The sequence below is a fragment of the Lithobates pipiens genome, unplaced genomic scaffold (genome assembly GCF_037356315.1).
Source record: "Lithobates pipiens isolate NorthernLeopardFrog02 unplaced genomic scaffold, aLitPip1_a1.2 Scaffold_16, whole genome shotgun sequence".
In the NCBI taxonomy this organism is placed as follows: Eukaryota; Metazoa; Chordata; class Amphibia; order Anura; family Ranidae; genus Lithobates; species Lithobates pipiens.
In genome coordinates, this window is record NW_027507748.1 from 99,284,444 (window position 1) to 99,306,262 (window position 21,819).

At 45.8% G+C, this 21,819-nt stretch overlaps 1 protein-coding gene across 2 annotated transcripts in view; it reads right to left on the reverse strand.

Moving 5' to 3' along the window:
• Positions 1–16,601, reverse strand: part of STX19 (syntaxin 19) — a 29,107-nt gene extending 12,506 nt beyond the window's left edge. The window contains exons 1-2 of one of the 2 annotated variants that reach the window (XM_077480169.1): positions 16,409–16,600; positions 12,140–12,230 (exon numbers count right to left, since the gene is read on the reverse strand). The gene's annotated coding sequence lies outside the window, so the exon portion shown is untranslated. Of the gene's footprint in view, positions 1–12,139; positions 12,231–16,408 lie in introns of both variants that reach the window. The other variant, XM_077480170.1, reaches the window with a different exon arrangement.
• Positions 16,602–21,819: the final 5,218 nt, after the last annotated feature.

The following is a 21,819-nucleotide window of genomic DNA, read 5'->3' on the forward strand; positions in this document are numbered from 1 at the left end:
TGCTATGAAATGTCTGGGAGAAGATCATTCCATTATTTAGCTCTTGACAGCAAAGATTGAACTCATTCCTTGAGGTTTTTTTTGTTTGTTTTGTTTTTTTAGTTACGGCTCACTCACATGTGTGTAGTGGTTTATTATGGCTCAAAGCAGACATTTTGTTTATGCATTTGGGAGTGACAGATGTTTGCGGTCAGCTGCTTGTACAAGTCAATGACAGGCTTCTGCTGCCTGCTGGTAACTGTACATCTGAGCGTTTACAGATGGGCAGTGAGGGCATTGAGGCCTGGACGCAAACTGTGTCAAGGGGCACACACACTTCTTTGTACGCACTAAAATCATGAGTAGTGTTATCAACCCTGCCTGATCCATTCCCTGCTGGACTAACACACATGTTATCTTCATAAAATATGGGGTAGGAGTTCTGTAGTCCAGCAGTTTGTAGCATTATTGAGCTCCAGCAGACCCAATGTCTACACTGACAAACCAATCCTTCACCACCTATCAGTGATGGCCCATAATGCAGAGCGCACGGGCGTTGCCCCCCCCCCCCCATCCATGGGTCCAGCCCCTAATCTACATGCGGTGTGCCGGAAGCATGGATTCCAATCGTGTTTTTTTTTTTCCTTTTTGAAGCATGTGATTAGAGCCAGAGGTTCTAATTTGAAAGAAACCAAACTCACAGACAGACTTGTTTGAAAGAAACCGAACTCACAGGCGGCCTTGTTTGAAAGAAACCAAACTCATAGGCGGCCTTGTTTTAAAGAAACCGAACTCACAGGCGGCTTTGTTTGAAAGAAACCGAACTCACAGGCGGCTTTGTTTGAAAGAAACCGAACTCACAGGCGGCCTTGTTTGAAAGAAACCGAACTCACAGGCGGCCTTGTTTGAAAGAAACCAAACTCACAGGCGGCCTTGTTTGAAAGAAACCGAACTCACAGGCGGCCTTGTTTGAAAGAAACCAAACTCACAGGCGGCTTTGTTTGAAAGAAACCGAACTCACAGGCGGCTTTGTTTGAAAGAAACCGAACTCACAGGCGGCCTTGTTTGAAAGAAACCAAACTCACAGGCGGCTTTGTTTGAAAGAAACCGAACTCACAGGCGGCCTTGTTTGAAAGAAACCGAACTCACAGACGGCCTTGTTTGAAAGAAACCAAACTCACAGACGGCCTTGTTTGAAAGAAACCGAACTCACAGACGTCTTTGTTTGAAAGAAACCGAACTCACAGACGGCTTTGTTTGAAAGAAACCAAACTCACAGACGGCCTTGTTTGAAAGAAACCAAACTCACAGGCAGCCTTGTTTGAAAGAAACCAAACTCACAGGCGGATTTGTTTGAAAGAAACCGAACTCACAGGCGGCCTTGTTTGAAAGAAACCGAACTCACAGGCAGCCTTGTTTGAAAGAAACCAAACTCACAGGCGGATTTGTTTGAAAGAAACCGAACTCACAGGCGGCCTTGTTTGAAAGAAACCGAACTCACAGGCGGCCTTGTTTGAAAGAAACCGAACTCACAGACGGCCTTGTTTGAAAGAAACCGAACTCACAGACGGCTTTGTTTGAAAGAAACCGAACTCACAGGCGGCTTTGTTTGAAAGAAACCGAACTCACAGACGGCCTTGTTTGAAAGAAACCGAACTCACAGACGGCTTTGTTTGAAAGAAACCAAACTCACAGACGGCTTTGTTTGAAAGAAACCGAACTCACAGACGGCCTTGTTTGAAAGAAACCGAACTCACAGACGGCTTTGTTTGAAAGAAACCGAACTCACAGACGGCTTTGTTTGAAAGAAACCGAACTCACAGACGGCCTTGTTTAAAAAAACCGAACTCATAGGCAGCCTTGTTTGAAAGAAACCAAACTCACAGGCGGATTTGTTTGAAAGAAACCGAACTCACAGGCGGCCTTGTTTGAAAGAAACCGAACTCACAGACGGCTTTGTTTGAAAGAAACCAAACTCACAGGCGGCCTTGTTTGAAAGAAACCGAACTCACAGACGGCCTTGTTTGAAAGAAACCGAACTCACAGGCGGCTTTGTTTGAAAGAAACCGAACTCACAGACGGCCTTGTTTGAAAGAAACCGAACTCACAGACGGCTTTGTTTGAAAGAAACCGAACTCACAGGCGGCCTTGTTTGAAAGAAACCGAACTCACAGACGGCCTTGTTTGAAAGAAACCAAACTCACAGACGACCTTGTTTGAAAGAAACCGAACTCACAGGCGGCTTTGTTTGAAAGAAACCGAACTCACAGACGGCTTTGTTTGAAAGAAACCAAACTCACAGGCGGATTTGTTTGAAAGAAACCGAACTCACAGGCGGCCTTGTTTGAAAGAAACCGAACTCACAGGCGGCTTTGTTTGAAAGAAACCAAACTCACAGACGGCCTTGTTTGAAAGAAACCGAACTCACAGACGGCCTTGTTTGAAAGAAACCGAACTCACAGGCGGCTTTGTTTGAAAGAAACCGAACTCACAGGCGGCCTTGTTTGAAAGAAACCGAACTCACAGACGGCCTTGTTTGAAAGAAACCGAACTCACAGGCGGCTTTGTTTGAAAGAAACCGAACTCACAGACGGCCTTGTTTGAAAGAAACTGAACTCACAGACGGCTTTGTTTGAAAGAAACCGAACTCACAGGCGGCCTTGTTTGAAAGAAACCGAACTCACAGACGGCTTTGTTTGAAAGAAACCGAACTCACAGGCGGCTTTGTTTGAAAGAAACCGAACTCACAGACGGCCTTGTTTGAAAGAAACCGAACTCACAGACGGCTTTGTTTGAAAGAAACCGAACTCACAGACGGCTTTGTTTGAAAGAAACCAAACTCACAGACGGCTTTGTTTGAAAGAAACCGAACTCACAGACGGCCTTGTTTGAAAGAAACCGAACTCACAGACGGCTTTGTTTGAAAGAAACCGAACTCACAGACGGCTTTGTTTGAAAGAAACCGAACTCACAGGCGGTCTTGTTTGAAAGAAACCGAACTCACAGACGGCCTTGTTTGAAAGAAACCGAACTCACAGATGGCTTTGTTTGAAAGAAACCGAACTCACAGACGGCTTTGTTTGAAAGAAACCGAACTCACAGACGGCCTTGTTTAAAAAAACCGAACTCATAGGCAGCCTTGTTTGAAAGAAACCAAACTCACAGGCGGATTTGTTTGAAAGAAACCGAACTCACAGGCGGCCTTGTTTGAAAGAAACCGAACTCACAGGCGGCTTTGTTTGAAAGAAACCAAACTCACAGGCGGCCTTGTTTGAAAGAAACCGAACTCACAGACGGCCTTGTTTGAAAGAAACCGAACTCACAGACGGCTTTGTTTGAAAGAAACCGAACTCACAGGCGGCCTTGTTTGAAAGAAACCGAACTCACAGACGGCCTTGTTTGAAAGAAACCAAACTCACAGACGACCTTGTTTGAAAGAAACCGAACTCACAGGCGGCTTTGTTTGAAAGAAACCGAACTCACAGACGGCTTTGTTTGAAAGAAACCAAACTCACAGGCGGATTTGTTTGAAAGAAACCAAACTCACAGGCGGCCTTGTTTGAAAGAAACCGAACTCACAGGCGGCTTTGTTTGAAAGAAACCAAACTCACAGACGGCCTTGTTTGAAAGAAACCGAACTCACAGACGGCCTTGTTTGAAAGAAACCGAACTCACAGGCGGCTTTGTTTGAAAGAAACCGAACTCACAGGCGGCCTTGTTTGAAAGAAACCGAACTCACAGACGGCCTTGTTTGAAAGAAACCGAACTCACAGGCGGCTTTGTTTGAAAGAAACCGAACTCACAGACGGCCTTGTTTGAAAGAAACCGAACTCACAGACGGCTTTGTTTGAAAGAAACCGAACTCACAGGCGGCCTTGTTTGAAAAAAACCGAACTCACAGACGGCTTTGTTTGAAAGAAACCGAACTCACAGGCGGCTTTGTTTGAAAGAAACCGAACTCACAGACGGCCTTGTTTGAAAGAAACCGAACTCACAGACGGCTTTGTTTGAAAGAAACCGAACTCACAGACGGCTTTGTTTGAAAGAAACCAAACTCACAGACGGCTTTGTTTGAAAGAAACCGAACTCACAGACGGCCTTGTTTGAAAGAAACCGAACTCACAGACGGCTTTGTTTGAAAGAAACCGAACTCACAGACGGCTTTGTTTGAAAGAAACCGAACTCACAGGCGGTCTTGTTTGAAAGAAACCGAACTCACAGACGGCCTTGTTTGAAAGAAACCGAACTCACAGACGGCTTTGTTTGAAAGAAACCGAACTCACAGACGGCCTTGTTTAAAAAAACCGAACTCATAGGCAGCCTTGTTTGAAAGAAACCAAACTCACAGGCGGATTTGTTTGAAAGAAACCGAACTCACAGGCGGCCTTGTTTGAAAGAAACCGAACTCACAGGCGGCTTTGTTTGAAAGAAACCAAACTCACAGGCGGCCTTGTTTGAAAGAAACCGAACTCACAGACGGCCTTGTTTGAAAGAAACCGAACTCACAGGCGGCCTTGTTTGAAAGAAACCGAACTCACAGACGGCCTTGTTTGAAAGAAACCGAACTCACAGACGGCTTTGTTTGAAAGAAACCGAACTCACAGGCGGCCTTGTTTGAAAGAAACCGAACTCACAGACGGCCTTGTTTGAAAGAAACCAAACTCACAGACGACCTTGTTTGAAAGAAACCGAACTCACAGACGGCCTTGTTTGAAAGAAACCCAACTCACAGACGGCTTTGTTTGAAAGAAACCAAACTCACAGGCGGATTTGTTTGAAAGAAACCGAACTCACAGGCGGCCTTGTTTGAAAGAAACCGAACTCACAGGCGGCTTTGTTTGAAAGAAACCAAACTCACAGACGGCCTTGTTTGAAAGAAACCGAACTCACAGACGGCCTTGTTTGAAAGAAACCGAACTCACAGGCGGCTTTGTTTGAAAGAAACCGAACTCACAGGCGGCCTTGTTTGAAAGAAACCGAACTCACAGACGGCCTTGTTTGAAAGAAACCGAACTCACAGGCAGCTTTGTTTGAAAGAAACCGAACTCACAGACGGCCTTGTTTGAAAGAAACCGAACTCACAGACGGCTTTGTTTGAAAGAAACCGAACTCACAGGCGGCCTTGTTTGAAAGAAACCGAACTCACAGACGGCTTTGTTTGAAAGAAACCGAACTCACAGACGGCTTTGTTTGAAAGAAACCGAACTCACAGGCGGCCTTGTTTGAAAGAAACCGAACTCACAGACGGCTTTGTTTGAAAGAAACCGAACTCACAGATGGCTTTGTTTGAAAGAAACCAAACTCACAGACGACCTTGTTTGAAAGAAACCAAACTCACAGACGGCCTTGTTTGAAATAAACCAAACTCACAGATGGCTTCTGTCAAACGAGCTTGCTGGAAAACCAGCAGCCGCTCAGCGCTGACCAATGTGTTCTGGTGCAGAGTGGGGGCAGTCCCCCGGTCAGAACACAAAAACTCTGCAGGGAGAGCGCTGTACTAACATTGCATCGTTAGTATAATGACCTCTTACAGAGCTCCAGACTTACCATGTGTACCAGGCTTTAGGGGCTTATCTACTGCTGGCCTCCAATGGCAAAGGTGAGTTCTCCACTGAGCACCACTGCAAGGGGACATTTTTCAGCATTTTCTCCATTTCTCTATATTATGTACAATACATACACCATATTCTATTCTCGCTAAACCTTACTGATCACACTAAAATACCTGAACCTGCAAATACACTACTTTCAGTGGGGGTTCCCTAGGCCCAAAGGTTATTTCAAGGGTTTCTCAATGTTAAAATTTTTTAGAAAGACTGACATAGGTTAACAGCCCAATTTCATGTCACAGACCCTGGACTGATGGTCCCAGCAAGGCCCCTTTTACACCAGCGGACCAATCAGATCTGCCTATCCATATTTCAGGCAGACCCAATTAGACCATACATTGTTGTCTATGGGGCGGCAGATGTCAGCGGATCTCACTGTTACCCTGCTGGCATCTGATCCTATCCAGTCCACTAAAAATAGACAGATGGGGATACATTTGCCATCCATCTGGCAGTCTGTTTCCATCCGACCACCCCATAGAGAACAGCGGGCTGTGTCCATGTCCGCTCCGCATAGCAGAATGCACATGGACCTGTCATCTGTCTGCTCAATGGGGATCAGTGGAGAGATCCCCCCGCTAAGCAGGCAGATCCACATGGACAGATTCCACCCTATGTGAAAGGGGCCTTACATACACGTTAAAACAGAATATAAGGCAGGCCATACACAGTTTAAATCTCAAGCCATGTATGATCAGGCTGAATGTACCATGTTGATCAATCGATTAACTTGGGCTCAACCAGCCTGACAGATTTTACATGCGATTGTGGCTAGCGGCTGCTATAGCTACTAGCAATAATCACTGACTTCTCCTGTAGGGGGTGGCTTCCCCTGTCGGGAGAATACAGTGGCTTGGTAAGAGGAATACCCACATCAACACTGTCTGTGTTGTCCGCAGGAAAGGCATTTGTACCCTGTAGGGCCCGCCTAACTCTCTCAATCAACATCAACTATTTTTAATCCTTCAGTTCATCTACAGGTAAGCCTTATTATAGGCTTACCTGTAGGTAAAAATTGTATTATAGCTTACTATATGCTTACCTGTAGGTAAAAATTGTATTATAGCTTACTATATGCTTACCTGTAGGTAAAAATTGTATTATAGCTTACGCTATGCTTACCTGTAGGTAAAAATTGTATTATAGCTTACGCTATGCTTACCTGTAGGTAAAAATTGTATTATAGCTTACTATATGCTTACCTGTAGGTAAAAATGACCAAGCGGGGTTTACTACCGCTTTAATAAAGAAACAATAAAGAAACATATTGTGAATTATCACAGCATTTTCTCCACTCTATCTATTCAGCATTCAACCAATGATCACACTTTCTCTAATGTTAATTAAAAGCGTAGATATTTTTTTAGGAATAACACAGTCCCGGAGGGCATTTGCTCCCTGCTGTCAGCCGTCTCCTGATTTTTAAAAACTCTTTTATTTTTGGATAGGGTGGATAAAGAAGGATAGTCTGTTCCATTCGCATTCGTAATGGGTTAATTGTTATACAAAGAAGCACAAAGGTGGAGCTGCTCCCTACAGACATAAAGTGCAGATTAGCATGCATACACAAAACACTGACAGGGACAAGGGAGGACGAGATAAGGACAAGGCTGTGGTATCAGCTATGTGAAAGTCATGGGAGCCAGGTTTCTATGTAAACACCTGATGATCACAGAGGCTTATTTCTGTACATGACGTAAAGTCTACTTATGTACTATCGCTTCTAGAAGTGGAGCAACCTACATACTTTATGATATAATATATGTGACAAGGAGAGTCATCATGCTATCACACACCCGGTAGCTGGGAGTGAAAACAGCGACAGCCAACAATCTCACTCTAATCCGTTCATATAATGCAATAGGCAGTTAATAACCTTTTCTGGCTTATTAGGGTCTGGCGAATATTCCAGTGCAGTCCCACCGCAAGTCCTGACTCACCCCACCACAGTGCAGCTCAATCCACCGCCCTGCACTACTCTGTAGCCAATAAAAATGAATGAGATGTCACCGCCGCCGATGTGTCATCAGCACATCGCACTGCTTTCATCCTACCGCACACCAATAGCTGCTGGTGTGAACTGGCCCTAAGACGTCTATTATTGTTTTATTATGTTTGTTGTTAGGTTACATTACATATTATGATGTTCTATTATATTTTATAAACAGATTGAGTAAAACCTCGGATTGCGAGCATAATTTGTTCCGGAAATATGCTTGTAATCCAAAGCACTTGTATATCAAATTTCCCCATAAGAAATAATCGAAAGATGATTCGTTCCACAACCATTTCTTCATAAGTCCTTCAGTTTAGAGCCCATATAAAAAGATTATAGCAATGTGGTAGGTTGTGTAACCATAAATTGTCCATCCACAAATGGAAGCCTCTGCAAGGAGATTAGAAGCAAAATCCAGCAGGAGCTACAGAGTATAAAAGAGAAGAGAGGCACCTCTAATGCCACGTACACACGATCGGAATTCTCGTCGGAAAAAGCTCTGATGGTTTTCCCGACAGAATTCTGATGAAATTTGGCTCAAGCTGTCTTGCCTTCACATGGTCACACCAAATTCCGATCGTTTATAATGCGGTGATGTATAACGCGTACGACGTGACTAGAAAAAGGAAATTCAATAGCCAGTAGCCAATAGCTTCTGTCTTGTAGTTGAATCTGAGCATGCGTGATTTTTAGCGTGTCAGAATTGCATACACATGATCGGAATTACCGATAGAAAGTTATTCCGTCGGGAAAATTGAGAACATGCTATCAATTTTTGGCTGGCGGGAATTCGGACAGCTAAATTCTGATGGAGCATACACACGGTCGCATTTTCCGATGAAAAGCTCTCATCGGTCTTTTTCTGGCCGGAATTCCGATCGTGTGTACGCGGCAATATGGTTACATTTAATGAAGGTTCAACATTTAGCAACTCACATGGTTGATGATTAAAAGAGACACATCTAAGTATGCAAGCATTCGGGGTAAAGATGTCCACATAGACCATCCCTCGCACCGCCGGCTCTCACCGATGTCTGCAATCGTGACCGGGAAGACTACCCTGCAGTAGAGCCATCTGAAAGCGAGGCTTGAAGCATGAAAGGAATGATGGCGGTGCGGTGGATGGTCTATGTGGACGGCTTTACCCCGGATGCCTGCATTAGACGTGCCTGTTTTAATCATCAACCATGTGTTGCTAAATGTTGTACCCTCATTAAATGTAACCATATTGCTACACTTAGAGGCGTCTCTATTCTCTGTTATACTCAGTTGTGACGTGACGCTACTTGCATATCAAGACATCGCTTCTATATCAAGTCAAAATGTATTAAAGAATCTTGCTCGTCTTTCAAAATGCTCTCAGACAAAGTTACTCTCAAACCAAGGTTTTACTGTGATCTGGAGGCTCCATTATTGAGAAATAAATAATTTTAGGGAATGTTTCTCTGGTTGTTTAGAATGCAATCATAAAAAAAAATATATGAGTGTTTAATAGTACTGTATAGATTAACATTTATATTAATAAATGCACAGTGTACATGGTGCTTTTTTTTACTCTACAAGGGCATGGGTTGCATGTTTGGATAGATGCCTGCTAACCTTCAACAGGCATCAAGCATCAGCAGGCTTTATTTAGTAATGGGCCAGTGTGCGTTACTAAAAACATTCCATCTTGGGGCACTTCTCCAGGGTCCTGAGTTCTACAGATGTGAGAACATTAAACCTAGGTTCACACTAACAGCGGAAATTAAATTGTTCAGCTCTCACGATTTCATACTCGCATGTCAGTCTGACTTCGGGATCGATTTCAGAGACATCTGTACGTGTTCCTGCACAGATATCTATACAAATCGCACCCCAAAGTCGCCAAAAGTAGTAAAGAAACTACCTTTGGAATCGGCGCAGCGCTGCAAAGTCAGCGTCCCACCGATTTAGAAGGTGCCATTGCCGGCAATAGCCGCCGATTTGGCATGCGATTTGACATTTCAAATCGCATGCCCAATCGCATCAATGTGAACCTAGCCTTCAACTTCAAATCTTAAAGCAATCCTGTACTTTTTTTTAGCTTGTGAGGGATCAGGGAAGAAGGCGAACTTTGTTTTTTATTGCTGTCTGTCCTCATGGGGGGATGAGGGCGGGTGGGCGGGTGGGGGGGGGGGTGTAATCCCCCCTCAATTCCTGTTTTGGTGACACCAGAACAAGAAATAAGACTGTGAGGTAAAATCGGACCTTCCAAGGCAAATGAAAACTTACCTTGTCTTAGCCTCTGATGCTTCCTGGAGGCATCATAACCAGCCCATTACAAAAATGCATTCTTTTGTGACTTTGAGCACCCAGATCTACCATGCCTCCTGGATGCCTCATAAGCTGGGGGAGCATTTTTTTGGGGGGGGGTAACAGTCTTCTTACAAACAGTGCCGGGACAAGGTCATCCAGCACCCAGGACAAAGGTATCAAACCATGCCCCCTCCTCTGTTTGTGATGTGCAAGCTTAGGGAATCCTACGCTCAACAGTCACCAGCTTGTCAAATTAACTTCTGCTGCCACTACTCCTGTCAGCCTTGTAACAGAAGGAAGGTACCCTCATCCCTACACTAAACCATTGCGCCCAGGGCAGCCGTCTCTCTCACCCACCCCTTGTCCCGGTGTCTTGTGAAATAGCGTCCTCCATCAGATGGTGTCCCCTGCGTACTGCGCATGCGCAGTACACAGGAACACAGATTCCGAAAATTGCCAAGGATGAACGGCGCCTGCGCCGTGAGTCCAGGTTCTATCCCCACTATCCAAGTGGACATAGAGTTAGAATAAAAAAGAGCCGAGCGCAGCGAGGCCGAGCCCGAAGCGTGGCGAGCGAAGCTCGCCCGCGAGGGGCCCTCTAAAATTCACAACCCTATGTCCGCTTGGATGGTGGGGCTACCACCTCCACTCACAGCGCAGGCGCCGTTCAGCTTCGGAGATTTTCCGAACCTTCGTCTGCTCCGTACTGCGCATGCGCAGTACGGAGTGGACACTATGTGATGCCCGGACTCTATACGCCAGAACACCGGCTCTGCTCACAAATGGCTCTTCATAGTCATTTGTGTTGGGGGCAGGAGGCTGTAAAATAGTAGACCTTCTGTTTGCTGTGTTCTGGACATTTGCCCTGAGAATACACTGTGTACATATAAGTACCACTGAGTGCACCGCATTTGCTTACAATGCCCCCATCAGGGAGATATTCCATCACTTTCTATTCTTTGTGACCCTTGTCATCTGGACAGTAAAGCCGACCATAGGTTCGAAACTCAGCCGGGTTCAGCAGAGACCATCCGAGATTTGAACCATCTATATAGGCAGGCTGAATGTACCCAAGTCGATCCACCGATTGACTTGGGTACAATCAGCATGTCAGATTTTTGGCAAGTGATTATTGCCAGCGGGCACAGCGGCTAGCAATACTCACTGTGTGTTCCCGGCAGGGATGGCTCCCCCCCCCCCCCCCCCACCCTTGCCATGAGAACACAATAGCTTAATGGGAGGGGTTCAGTGTTGATGGGGGAATCAAGCTATTTTATTTCCTGCAACCTGTGATTGCAGGAAAGAAAATTCCATCATCTATGGCCTGTGTAAGTGAGAGTTGTCCCTCTAATGCCGCATACACACGATCAGAAATTCGGCCAGAAAAAGACAGGTGAGAGCTTTCGGACGAAAAATGCGATCGTGTGTATGCTCCATCGGACTTTTGCTGGCCAACTTTCGGGCAGCAAAAGATTGAGAGCATGTTCTCAATTTTTCGGTCGGAAAAAGTTCCTATTTGAAAATGCGTTCGTGTGAATGCAATTCTGACACGCAAAAACTCACGCATGCTCAGATTCAACTACGAGATGGAAGCTAATGGCTACTGGCTATTGAACTTCCTTTTTCTAGTCCCGTCGTACGTGTTGTACGTCACCGCGTTCTTGGCGGTCGGAATTTGGTGTGACCGTGTGTATGCCAGACAGCTTGAGCGAAATCCTGTTGGTATTCCGTCGGGAAAACCATCAGAGCTTTTCCGACCAAAATTCTGATCGTGTGTACGCGGCATTAGGCTAGGCTCATCCTTGAGTTTTTTCAAGTGTTTTTTGAGCATGTGTTTTGTTTTAGGAAATGGAAACCTAGTTACAGGAAAAAGGGACAAGAAAATTGTACTAAAAATGCTTGTTGTACTAAATTGCACCGTACATTTTAAGGCTTTTTCAGGCTCTCCCTTTGAAGTTTTTAGGACCAAAAGTGCTGAACTGCCCAAAGGAAGCTCATGGTGCAAACAGGCACCATAGGGTATTGAGCATTGATGCCCTTCTGGAAAAAGCACTCAGGTGTGAACATAAGCTAACAGGGGAACAGACATTGATAAAAAAAACCTTTGACAAAACTAAACAAAATGTTGTGCTTTTAGCTAACCTTTGAATTTCCCAAGCCCATGCAAAGTACAGATATGTCAAAAGAACATACAGTATACAGCAGAGTATATTCAACAAGACAGAGTGTAGAGCAAATCACACAGGCGGATATAAGATCTTAAGTGGTTAGCACTTACCTTGAAGCTCGGGGCTCCAGACTTCTTATGCATGGAATTTGTATGTTCTTCCTCTGTTTGTGTGGATATCCTCCGGAGGACTCTGCTTTCCCTAATCCAAACATACAAATAGCACGTATAAGTGTGGTAAAGACATTCGATTGTGAGGTCCTTTGGGGGAAGGTTCTGTGCATTCTGTAAAGTTTTCAAACAAAAAATCATCTATTCCCCTCCGGGATCCAACTAAACTCTGCGAGGAGCAGGAATATCCTCTACAAGCCTCATCTAGAGGTAGCTTGATCTCTGTTTTGGGTCTATTTTGTTGCTTTTCTCACTGTGGGATATACAACACGTTCATATTTGAACAAGGATGTTTATTTCCCCTTCTTGTTACATATATCATCCTTTTTGGTTGGACTTTTTTTCACTGGATACATAATTTACACCCATTGAATATACAATTTTGCTTGGATTGGTAAATGTCAATTTCTTATAGAGGATTGTTTCCCCATCTACTTTTACAGTAAAACCTTGGTTTGAGAGTACCTTGGTTTGAGAGCATTTTTCAAGACAAGCAAACTTTTTTCAAAAATTTTGACTTGATGTACAAGCGATGTCTTGATATACAAGTAGCGTCATGTCACAACAGAGTATAAAAGAGAAGAGAGGCGCCTCTAAGTGTAGCAATATGGTTACATTTAATGAAGGTACAACATTTAACTAACTATCACTAGATTGAAACAAACAGGAGAACTGAGGGTTGGGACTTTAAATGAAGCAAGCATGCCACATTTGGCATGTCATTTTTTGGGGGGGGGGGGGGGCATATACCCTCTTTTTAGAGGGTCCCAGCTCCCACATCCTGCTGGCGCACTGTGGCACTGAAAGGGAGATCACCTCTCCCCCCTACCTCTCGGCAATCATCTGGGACACGTCACAGGTCCCAGATGATTGCCCGGCCAGTCACGGCACACAGCACGACTCACGCACGTGCAGTGGGTGCCTGGCTATGAAGCCGAAGCCGGGTGCCCACAGTTACAATACCGGCGCCGCAGAGAGGAGGGGGGACAAGCGGGGCTTCATTCCCCCACATCACTGGACCCTGGGACAGGCAAGTGTCCGATTATTAAAAGTCAGCAGCTGCAGTATTTGTAGCTGCTGATTTTTTAATTTTTTTTAAGCAATTCCCGCCTGGCCTATAGCAGAATGACAGCTGGGTGGTGGTTCAGTTATCCTCAATGGGCATCATATGATGTCCAGCAGGATAACAGCCGACGTGCGCCCGTGGGGGCGCAGCATCGTGGCGATCAGTGGTGCAGTGTGTCAGTCTGACGGAGGCTCTTTACCACGTGATCAGCCATGTCCAATCATGGCTGATGACGATGTAAACAGGAAGAGCCATTGATTGGCTTTTCCTCACTCGTGTCTGACAGACGCAAGTAGAGGAGAGCCAATCGGCGGCTCTCCTGACAGGGGGGTCTGCACTGATTGTTTATCAGTGCAGCCCTTCCTCGGAAGGACCACCAGGGAAGCTGCCCGGACCACCAGGGAAGCCCCTAACATGTCATAAGCCAGGTACGTCCCCCATGTGCCAACATATGCCCAGTATATGCCAATCAGTGCCCACAAATGGGCACTAACTGGCACCAATATGGAACAAAGAAAATCAGTGATGCCCAGCAATGCCACACATCAGTGTCATCAGTGCCACCCATCAGTGTCCATCAGTGCCACCTATCAGTGCCCATCCATGCCCATCAGTGCCCACCTATCAGTGACCATAAGTGCCCATCCGTGCCACCTATCAGTGTCACCCATAAATACCCATCAGTGCCACCCATAAGTACTCATCAGTGCTGCCTATGAGTGCCCATCAGTGCCACATACCAGTGCCACCTATCAGTGCCCATCAGTGCTGCCTACCCGTGCCCATCATCAGTGCCCATCAGTGCTCATTGCTGCCACCTCATCGGTGCCCATTGGTGCCACCTTATCAGTGCCCATCAGTGCAGCCATATCAGTACTCATCATTTAAGAAGAAAACATACTTATTTACAAAAAGTTTTAATAGAAACAAAGAAAAACATATTTTATTTTAACATTTTCTGTCTTTTTTTATTTGTTGCGCAAAAAATAAAAATGGCAGAGGTGATAAAATACCCCCAAAAGAAAGCTCTATTTGTGGGAACAAAATGCTAAAAAATTAGTTTGGGTACAGTGTAACATGACCGCGCAATTATTCAAATTACGATAGCGCTGAAAGCTGAAAAGTGGCCTGGGCAAGGAGGTGTATACGTGCCTGGTATTGAAGTGGTTAAGCAGAACTCCGCTTTAAGGATTTCTAGATGTACAGTGTCCCTACCTTAGGCTGGCCATATGTTATGCAATTTTCTTGTACAATTTTCCTTAAGATTTACCAAAACCATCTAATATGAGGTCACACCTAAACACTTTCAATTTTGTGGCAATCAGGATGGCCCTTGCACTACATGGTTGAAGGTAAATCTAAAGGAAATTATATAATGTATAGCCAGCTTTATGGCCCGTACACATGATCCCAAAGTCGGGCAAAAAATACCGCTTTGGACGTGATCGTACGATAATCAGATCTGCCAGAGCCGTGCGCGCGGGGGGGGGGGGGGGTGTTGGGTTGGAGTTACTACTACCAGAGCCACGCGTTGGAGGGTGGGGGGTTGGAGGCACTGCTAGAGCCACATGGGGGGGGGGGGTTGGAGGCACTGCCAGAGCCGCAAGCCTGGCGAGTGGGGGGGGGGGGGTAGTGGGCACAGTGGCTGCATATGATAGGCACAAATGGCTGCATATGATGGGGCACAAGTGGCTGCATATGATGGGCACAAGTGGCTGCATATGATGGGCACAAGTGGCTGCATATGATGGGCACAAGTGGCTGCATATGATGGGCACAAGTGGCTGCATATGATGGGGCACAAGTGGCTACATATGATGGGGCACAAGTGGCTACATATGATGGGCACAAGTGGCTGCATTTGATGGGCACAAGCGGCTGCATTTGATGGGCACAAGTGGCTGCATATGATGGGGCACAAGTGGCTGCATATGATGGGCACAAGTGGCTGCATATGATGGGGCACAAGTGGCTGCATATGATGGGCACAAGTGGCTACATATGATGGGGCACAAGTGGCTACATATGATGGGCACAAGTAGCTGCATTTGATGGGCACAAGCGGCTGCATTTGATGGGCACAAGTGGCTGCATATGATGGGGCACAAGTGGCTGCATATGATGGGGCACAAGCGGCACCATATTATAGGCACAAGTGGCTGCATTTGATGGGCACACGTGTCTCAATATGATGGGCACAGTAGTTTCATTTGATGGGCACAATGGCTGCATATGATGGGCACAGTGGCTGCGTTTTATGGGCACAATGGCTGCATATGATGGACACAGTGGCTGCGCTTGATGGGCACACACGGTCGGATTTTCCGATGGAAAAGGTCAGATCGGTGTATATTGTCAGAAAATCCAATCGTGTGTGGGCTTCATCTGCCTTTTTCCGTCGGAAATCCCGACGGAAAAAGTTTGAGAGCAGGATCTAAAATTTTTCCACAACAAAATCCGATCTGACTTTTTCCAATCGTTTGTAGAGAATTCCGACTGACAAAGTGCCACGCATGCTCAGATTAAATTACGAGACCAAAGCTATTGGCTACTAGCCTCTATGTAGTCCAGTCGTACGCAACGAATGTCACCTCGAAAATCCGAACGATCAGATTTTGTGACAACTTCGTGTGTATGCAAGACAAGTTTGGCACAAAATCTGTCGGAGAAAATCCGATGGATTTTGTTGTCGGAATGTCCAATCATGTGTACAGGGCATTACACTCGCCCCCCCGCAGACTGACAATGCTGCTGTCCAAAGGTGTCTCTTTTGCTCCTTCATCCAGAGTGTAAATAGTTTAATACACCAGATCACCGGATAAAAACAAACGTGAAAAAAAGAAAACGAATGTAGCTACCACATGTAAGGATTGGTAAGCTGCGAAATATTACATTTTGGGTTTAATACAAATTTAACGTTCCAAGGCTGGCGATCCCCATCCACCAAAATTGACACATTGGGTTGGGATGACCCTTTAGTGGCCAACAAATCCAACTCAGATCCTGCAGCCCTACATCTGAGCGCAAAGGAAACTTCAAACCCCTCACATACACAATCGATGGAGGAAACCTGCAAGGATTTTCCATTGCTTTATCACATGTAGTATTCTAAAAACCTAATCTGAACAATGTGATCCACTTACCTTGTCAGTGTCGGTGATGATGTCCTCGGTTATTGCGGAAGCCTTTATATCATGAGCCCAGGACGACTCTCAGCCTTGTAGTCCATTGTGACTCATTAGAAGAAGAGAATTCCCAGGATCACTGTAGAGAGTATGACCTGGCAGGGCTGTGTGTTGGTGTCACTGCCAGGAATCTAGTTCTGCCTGTTAGAAGCGCCTGCTTTATGTTTAGAAATAGGGCAGGCTTAGCACCAGCCAATTAGAGAAAGGCTCAGGAATCTATTCTTTCCGAATTACATACTTGATATTAAATAGGAATGTTGTCACTCCGCTTTCAGACAAAACTGAGATCCACATGCGTGCAATTCATTTAGTATCAATTTCCTTACTTGGGATTCCATTGTTAAAATAATAATTAACACTTGAGCAGGTTCATGTGATTTTTAGCCTTTTTTTTTTTATCAAGCTTGAGAAATGTTTGGATTTGTGTTGGGAGGGGTAATGGTGGAAGATGATTTGTGCTAGGAGTGGAATTTTTGGTGGAGTCTGTGCAAGGAAAGGTGGATGAGAGGGGATTTGTTCTAGGAGGGAAATGTTTTATTTATTTTTTGGGAGGGGGGGGGGAGGATTTGTGCTAGGAGGGATGATTGGAGGTATTTGTTCTAGGAGTGAACATTTGGAAGGGATTTGTGCAAGGATGGAGGATTGGGGAGAATTTGTGCTGGGAGGGGCATTTGGAGTGGGGGCAGAGGATCTGTGTTCAGAGGGCAAATTTAGGGGGAGAGGATTTGTGATAAGAGGGGGGAATTTTTTTAGGGGGTGAGGTGGATTTGAGCTGGGGGGCAAAGATTTGTGCTGGGAAGGGGATTTCATCAGGGGTGGATTTGTATGGGGGGGTGGATTTATGATCAGGGGGTAAGCATGTAGATTGGTTCTCAATTTCTTTTTTAGGGGGAGGGGACTTTTGCTGACACAATTTGGCATGTTAGAGGGGGGAAAGAGGGGGAAAAATGTGCCAAAAACGCACTGGAACGCATAAAACGGGTCAAAAACGCGCATGCAGAAAAGCATCTGGAACACATCCAGACTGCGTTCCTATGGTGTGAACTGGTCCTAAGGTAGAATTGTGCATTTATGTCTCATCTAATTTTTTTATAAGAGAGCCTAAAAAAACTTGTGGAACACGCGGTCTTGAACGTTTTTGTTTTTTTTTCCGTGTGCTATCATTGATACCAGTGAGACCAAAAACATTCCCAGTTCTGCTTCAAAAGTAACCCAAGTACCAATTTAAGTTTCAGGCATTGAACTACGGGGGTCTGAGCCCCCATTCACATCGGCACAATTTGGCAGATCAAATTGCATGTCAAATAGGAGACTAGTGTCAGCAATAGGAATGTCCCAATTGGCGCGACACCGACTTAGTGGCGCCGCACTGATTTACAAAAGTCGTTCCTGCACTACTTTTGGCGACTTCGGGGGTGATTTTAATAGACATCTGTGCAGGAACCCGCACAGTCCAAATGAAAACTGTATCTATAGAAACCTTTCCATCACTGGATATGCGAATGACAAAGAGGTGTTACCTGGATCTTCAACACTATATACAAGACCCCTATTGGTTAACTGCCTCCTATTTGCCCAATCAGGTCACCCGAAGCACACCATCAGGGGTATCACCATTGGCCAATTCCTGCGAGTTAGACACATCTGTAGTGACGATAAATGTTATAAACAGGAGGCTATGTCTTTATACAGGAGATTCTTGGATCGGGGATACCCCAGATGGATGTTGGACAGATCTCTGTCCATAGCCAAACGGAAAAGAAGAGGGGACATTTTAAGGAAAAGAGACCCCTTCAGGAATAAACAACAAAATAAACTCACCCTCTCTACACCCTACAATAATGAGTTCAATACAATGAAGAGAATTTTCAGTAGACACCCGTCCAGCCTACATCCAGATGATATTCTGCGGGGTGAATGTGGTTTCACGTAGAGCCCCCATGCTGGGTCGCTATTTATCTTCCAGTTTCTTTTATAAGGAACCCTTCAAATCTTTCACCTGGTTACACTTCAAGGGGAACTATAAGTGTGGGGCAAGGGAGTGCTTATGTTGTAACCAGTGGTGGCTGGTGGTCAAAACCTTTGGGGGGTCACAAACAAACTGAAAAATACTGAAAAACCCCCAAAAAACATAAATTGCAGCCTCACTGTGCCATCAAATGCAGTCACCATGCCCCATCAAATGTAGCCACTGTGCCCCATCAAATATAGCCACCTGTACCCATCATATGCAGCCACTTGTGCTTCATCCAAGGCATCAAGTGTGCCATCAAATGCTGCTACTGTGCCCTTCAAATGTAGCCATTGTGCCATCAAATGCAGCCACCCTGTCCCATCAATTGTAGCCTCACTGTGCCCATCAAATGCAGCCATTGTGCCCATCAAATTCAGCCACCATGCCCCATGAAATGCAGCCACCGTGCCCTATCAAATGCAGCCACCATGCCATCAAATGCAGCCACTGTGCCCCATCAAATGCAGCCACTGTGTCCCATCAAATGCAGCCACTGTGTCCCATCAAATGCAGCCACTGTGTCCCATCAAATGCAGCCACTGTGCCCCATCAAATGCAGCCACCATGCCATCAAATGCAGCCACTGTGCCCCATCAAATGCAGCCACTTGTGCCCATCAAATGCAGCTATTGTGCCCTTCAAATGCAGCCACTGTGTCATCAAATATAGCCACCATGCCCCATCAAATGCAGCCACCGTGCCCTATCAAATGCAGCCACCATGCCATCAAATGCAGCCACTGTGCCCCATCAAATGCAGCCACTGTGTCCCATCAAATGCAGCCACTGTGTCCCATCAAATGCAGCCACTGTGCCCCATCAAATGCAGCCATTGTGCCCATCATATGCAGCTACTTGTGCCCCATAAAATGCAGCCACTGTGCTATCAATTGCAGTCAATGTGCCCATCATATGCAGCCACGTGTGCCCCATCATATGCAGCCACGTGTGCCCCATCATATGCAGCCACGTGTGCCCCATCATATGCAGCCACGTGTGCCCCATCAAGTGCAGCCACTGTGCCATCAATTGCAGCCAATGTGCCCATCACATGCAACCACTATGCCCCATCAAATGCAGCCACTGCACCATCAGTGCAGTCTCCTTGCAGTCTGATAATCTTGGGCATGCGCAGTGGCGCTTCAGCAGAGGGCTAGCTTTATTTTTTAGTGGAGCCCTCTTTTTGATATTTGCTCTTACTCCCTCTTTCTTCGTCTAGGCAAGGATGAGGTAGCCGTTGCCACCCACGCCCCCCTGGGATAACGCAACGCAAATCTCAGGAGTCTCCTCGCAGTCTGATGATCTCAGGTATGCGCAGTGGCGCTTCAGCAGCAAGACAGTTTATTTTTTTTCTATTAAAAGCAAGAAACATTTTTCGTGATACACGGTTCCTCTTTCCTCTCCAACACAAGAATGACGTAGTCCTCAGCACCTGAAACCACTTGGAATAACGCAATGCACATCCCAGGAAGTCTTCCTGCACTCTGATGGTCTTAGATTTGGATAGTCAGGTGAATTTGTCTGTACACTTCAAGAGGAACTACAGTCTGCTCACATAATTTGTAGTAAAAACATATTTGCCATTCTGAAGATTCCCCCCAACCACTTTGCATATTATTTTATATAAAATGTGATTCTGTGCTTGCCAAATATATATATATACACTAAGTCTGGCTGCAACCATTTTAACTGTGGGCAGCTGAAGCTGCTGCCTGTTCACTTCTTGGATTTACACAGACACACAGAGACACACCTACAGCCCTGCAGCTCTCATTGGCCCTCTTGTGACTCTCCCCCTTCCTTGAAAACTCTCAAAAGAGTGAAGCCTCGTACATACGATCGGATTTTCATCAGGGAATTGTGCGATGACAGACTGTTTGCCTAAAATCCGACAGTTAGTACGCGCCTTCAGACAATTGTTTTCCAACTTTCCGCCAAATGTTGGATGGCAGGCTAGTATATTTTCGGCAGACAACGGTCTGTTGTCACATTATCGTATCATGTGTACACAAGTCTGTCACACAAAAGTCCAAAGTACAAATACGCATGCTTGGAATCAATGCTCACCAAACACAAAATTAGTAGAAGGTGCCCAAAGGGTGGCGCTCAAGAGCTGAAATTCCACATAGTACGTCACTACGTTTGTGTTTGTTGGCCGACAATTGTGTGCCGTTAGGATGCAAGACAAGTTCCTGGCACATGCCCTTCGGACAAAAGTCTGATGCTCTGTTGGCCAACAATCGGATCATATGCATGAGGCTTTAGAGCAGGGCTGGACTGGGACCGAAATTTGGCCCTGGACTTCATCCAGACCGGCCCAGATACATTTTGAGTGTCCTATCAGCACTCCCTTACATCAGAGTGTCCCATCACCAGCCCCCTTACAACAGAGTGTCCCATCAGCACCCCTTACATCAGAGTGTCCCATCAGCACCCCTTACATCAGAGTGTCCCATCACCAGCCCCCTTACATCAGAGTGTCCCATCACCAGCCCCCTTACAACAGAGTGTCCCATCACCAGCCCCCTTACAACAGAGTGTCCCATCACCAGCCCCCTTACAACAGAGTGTTCCATCACCAGCCCCCTTACATCAGAGTGTCCCATCACCAGCCCCCTTACATCAGAGTGTCCCATCACCAGCCCCTTTACATCAGAGTGTCCCATCACCAGCCCCCTTACAACAGAGTGTCCCATCACCAGCCCCCTTACAACAGAGTGTCCCATCACCAGCCCCCTTACATCAGAGTGTCCCATCAGCACCCCTTACATCAGAGTGTCCCATCAGCATCCCTTACATCAGAGTGTTCCATCACCAGCCCCCTTACATCAGAGTGGCCCATCACCAGCCCCCTTACATCAGAGTGGCCCACTGAGCCATCGGCCCACTGGGAAACTCCCGGTAGTCCCAATGGCCAGTACATGCCTGCTTTAGAGAGAGGGAGAGCTGTGCATGATGTCATAAGCCTAGGCTAATGACCAGACAAGAAACAGGAAGGGGGCTGTATAAGGTATTTACTGGCAGAAAAAGAAATGTTTTACTATCCAACGTTAAAATAAGAAGGGCAGAAGATTTAATAGATGGAAAGTTGAAAAAATGACTGAAGTACCACTTTAAGAGGCAGATGTATAAGACCGGTTTGGTCGGTTCATTTATTGACTATTTTAGATTGAATTGAGAACAGAGGAATCATTTGTATCCTGTGTTGGCCGACAAGCCAACTGTCACCGGTGTGGAAATTTACAATAACTATGAATTGTGTCAGTTCTGGGAATGAAAACAAGAATGTTCTAAAAGGAATAATGTCTGAGTGATCCAAAATATTGCTTAAAGTATTTCTAAACCCGCAGATCAAA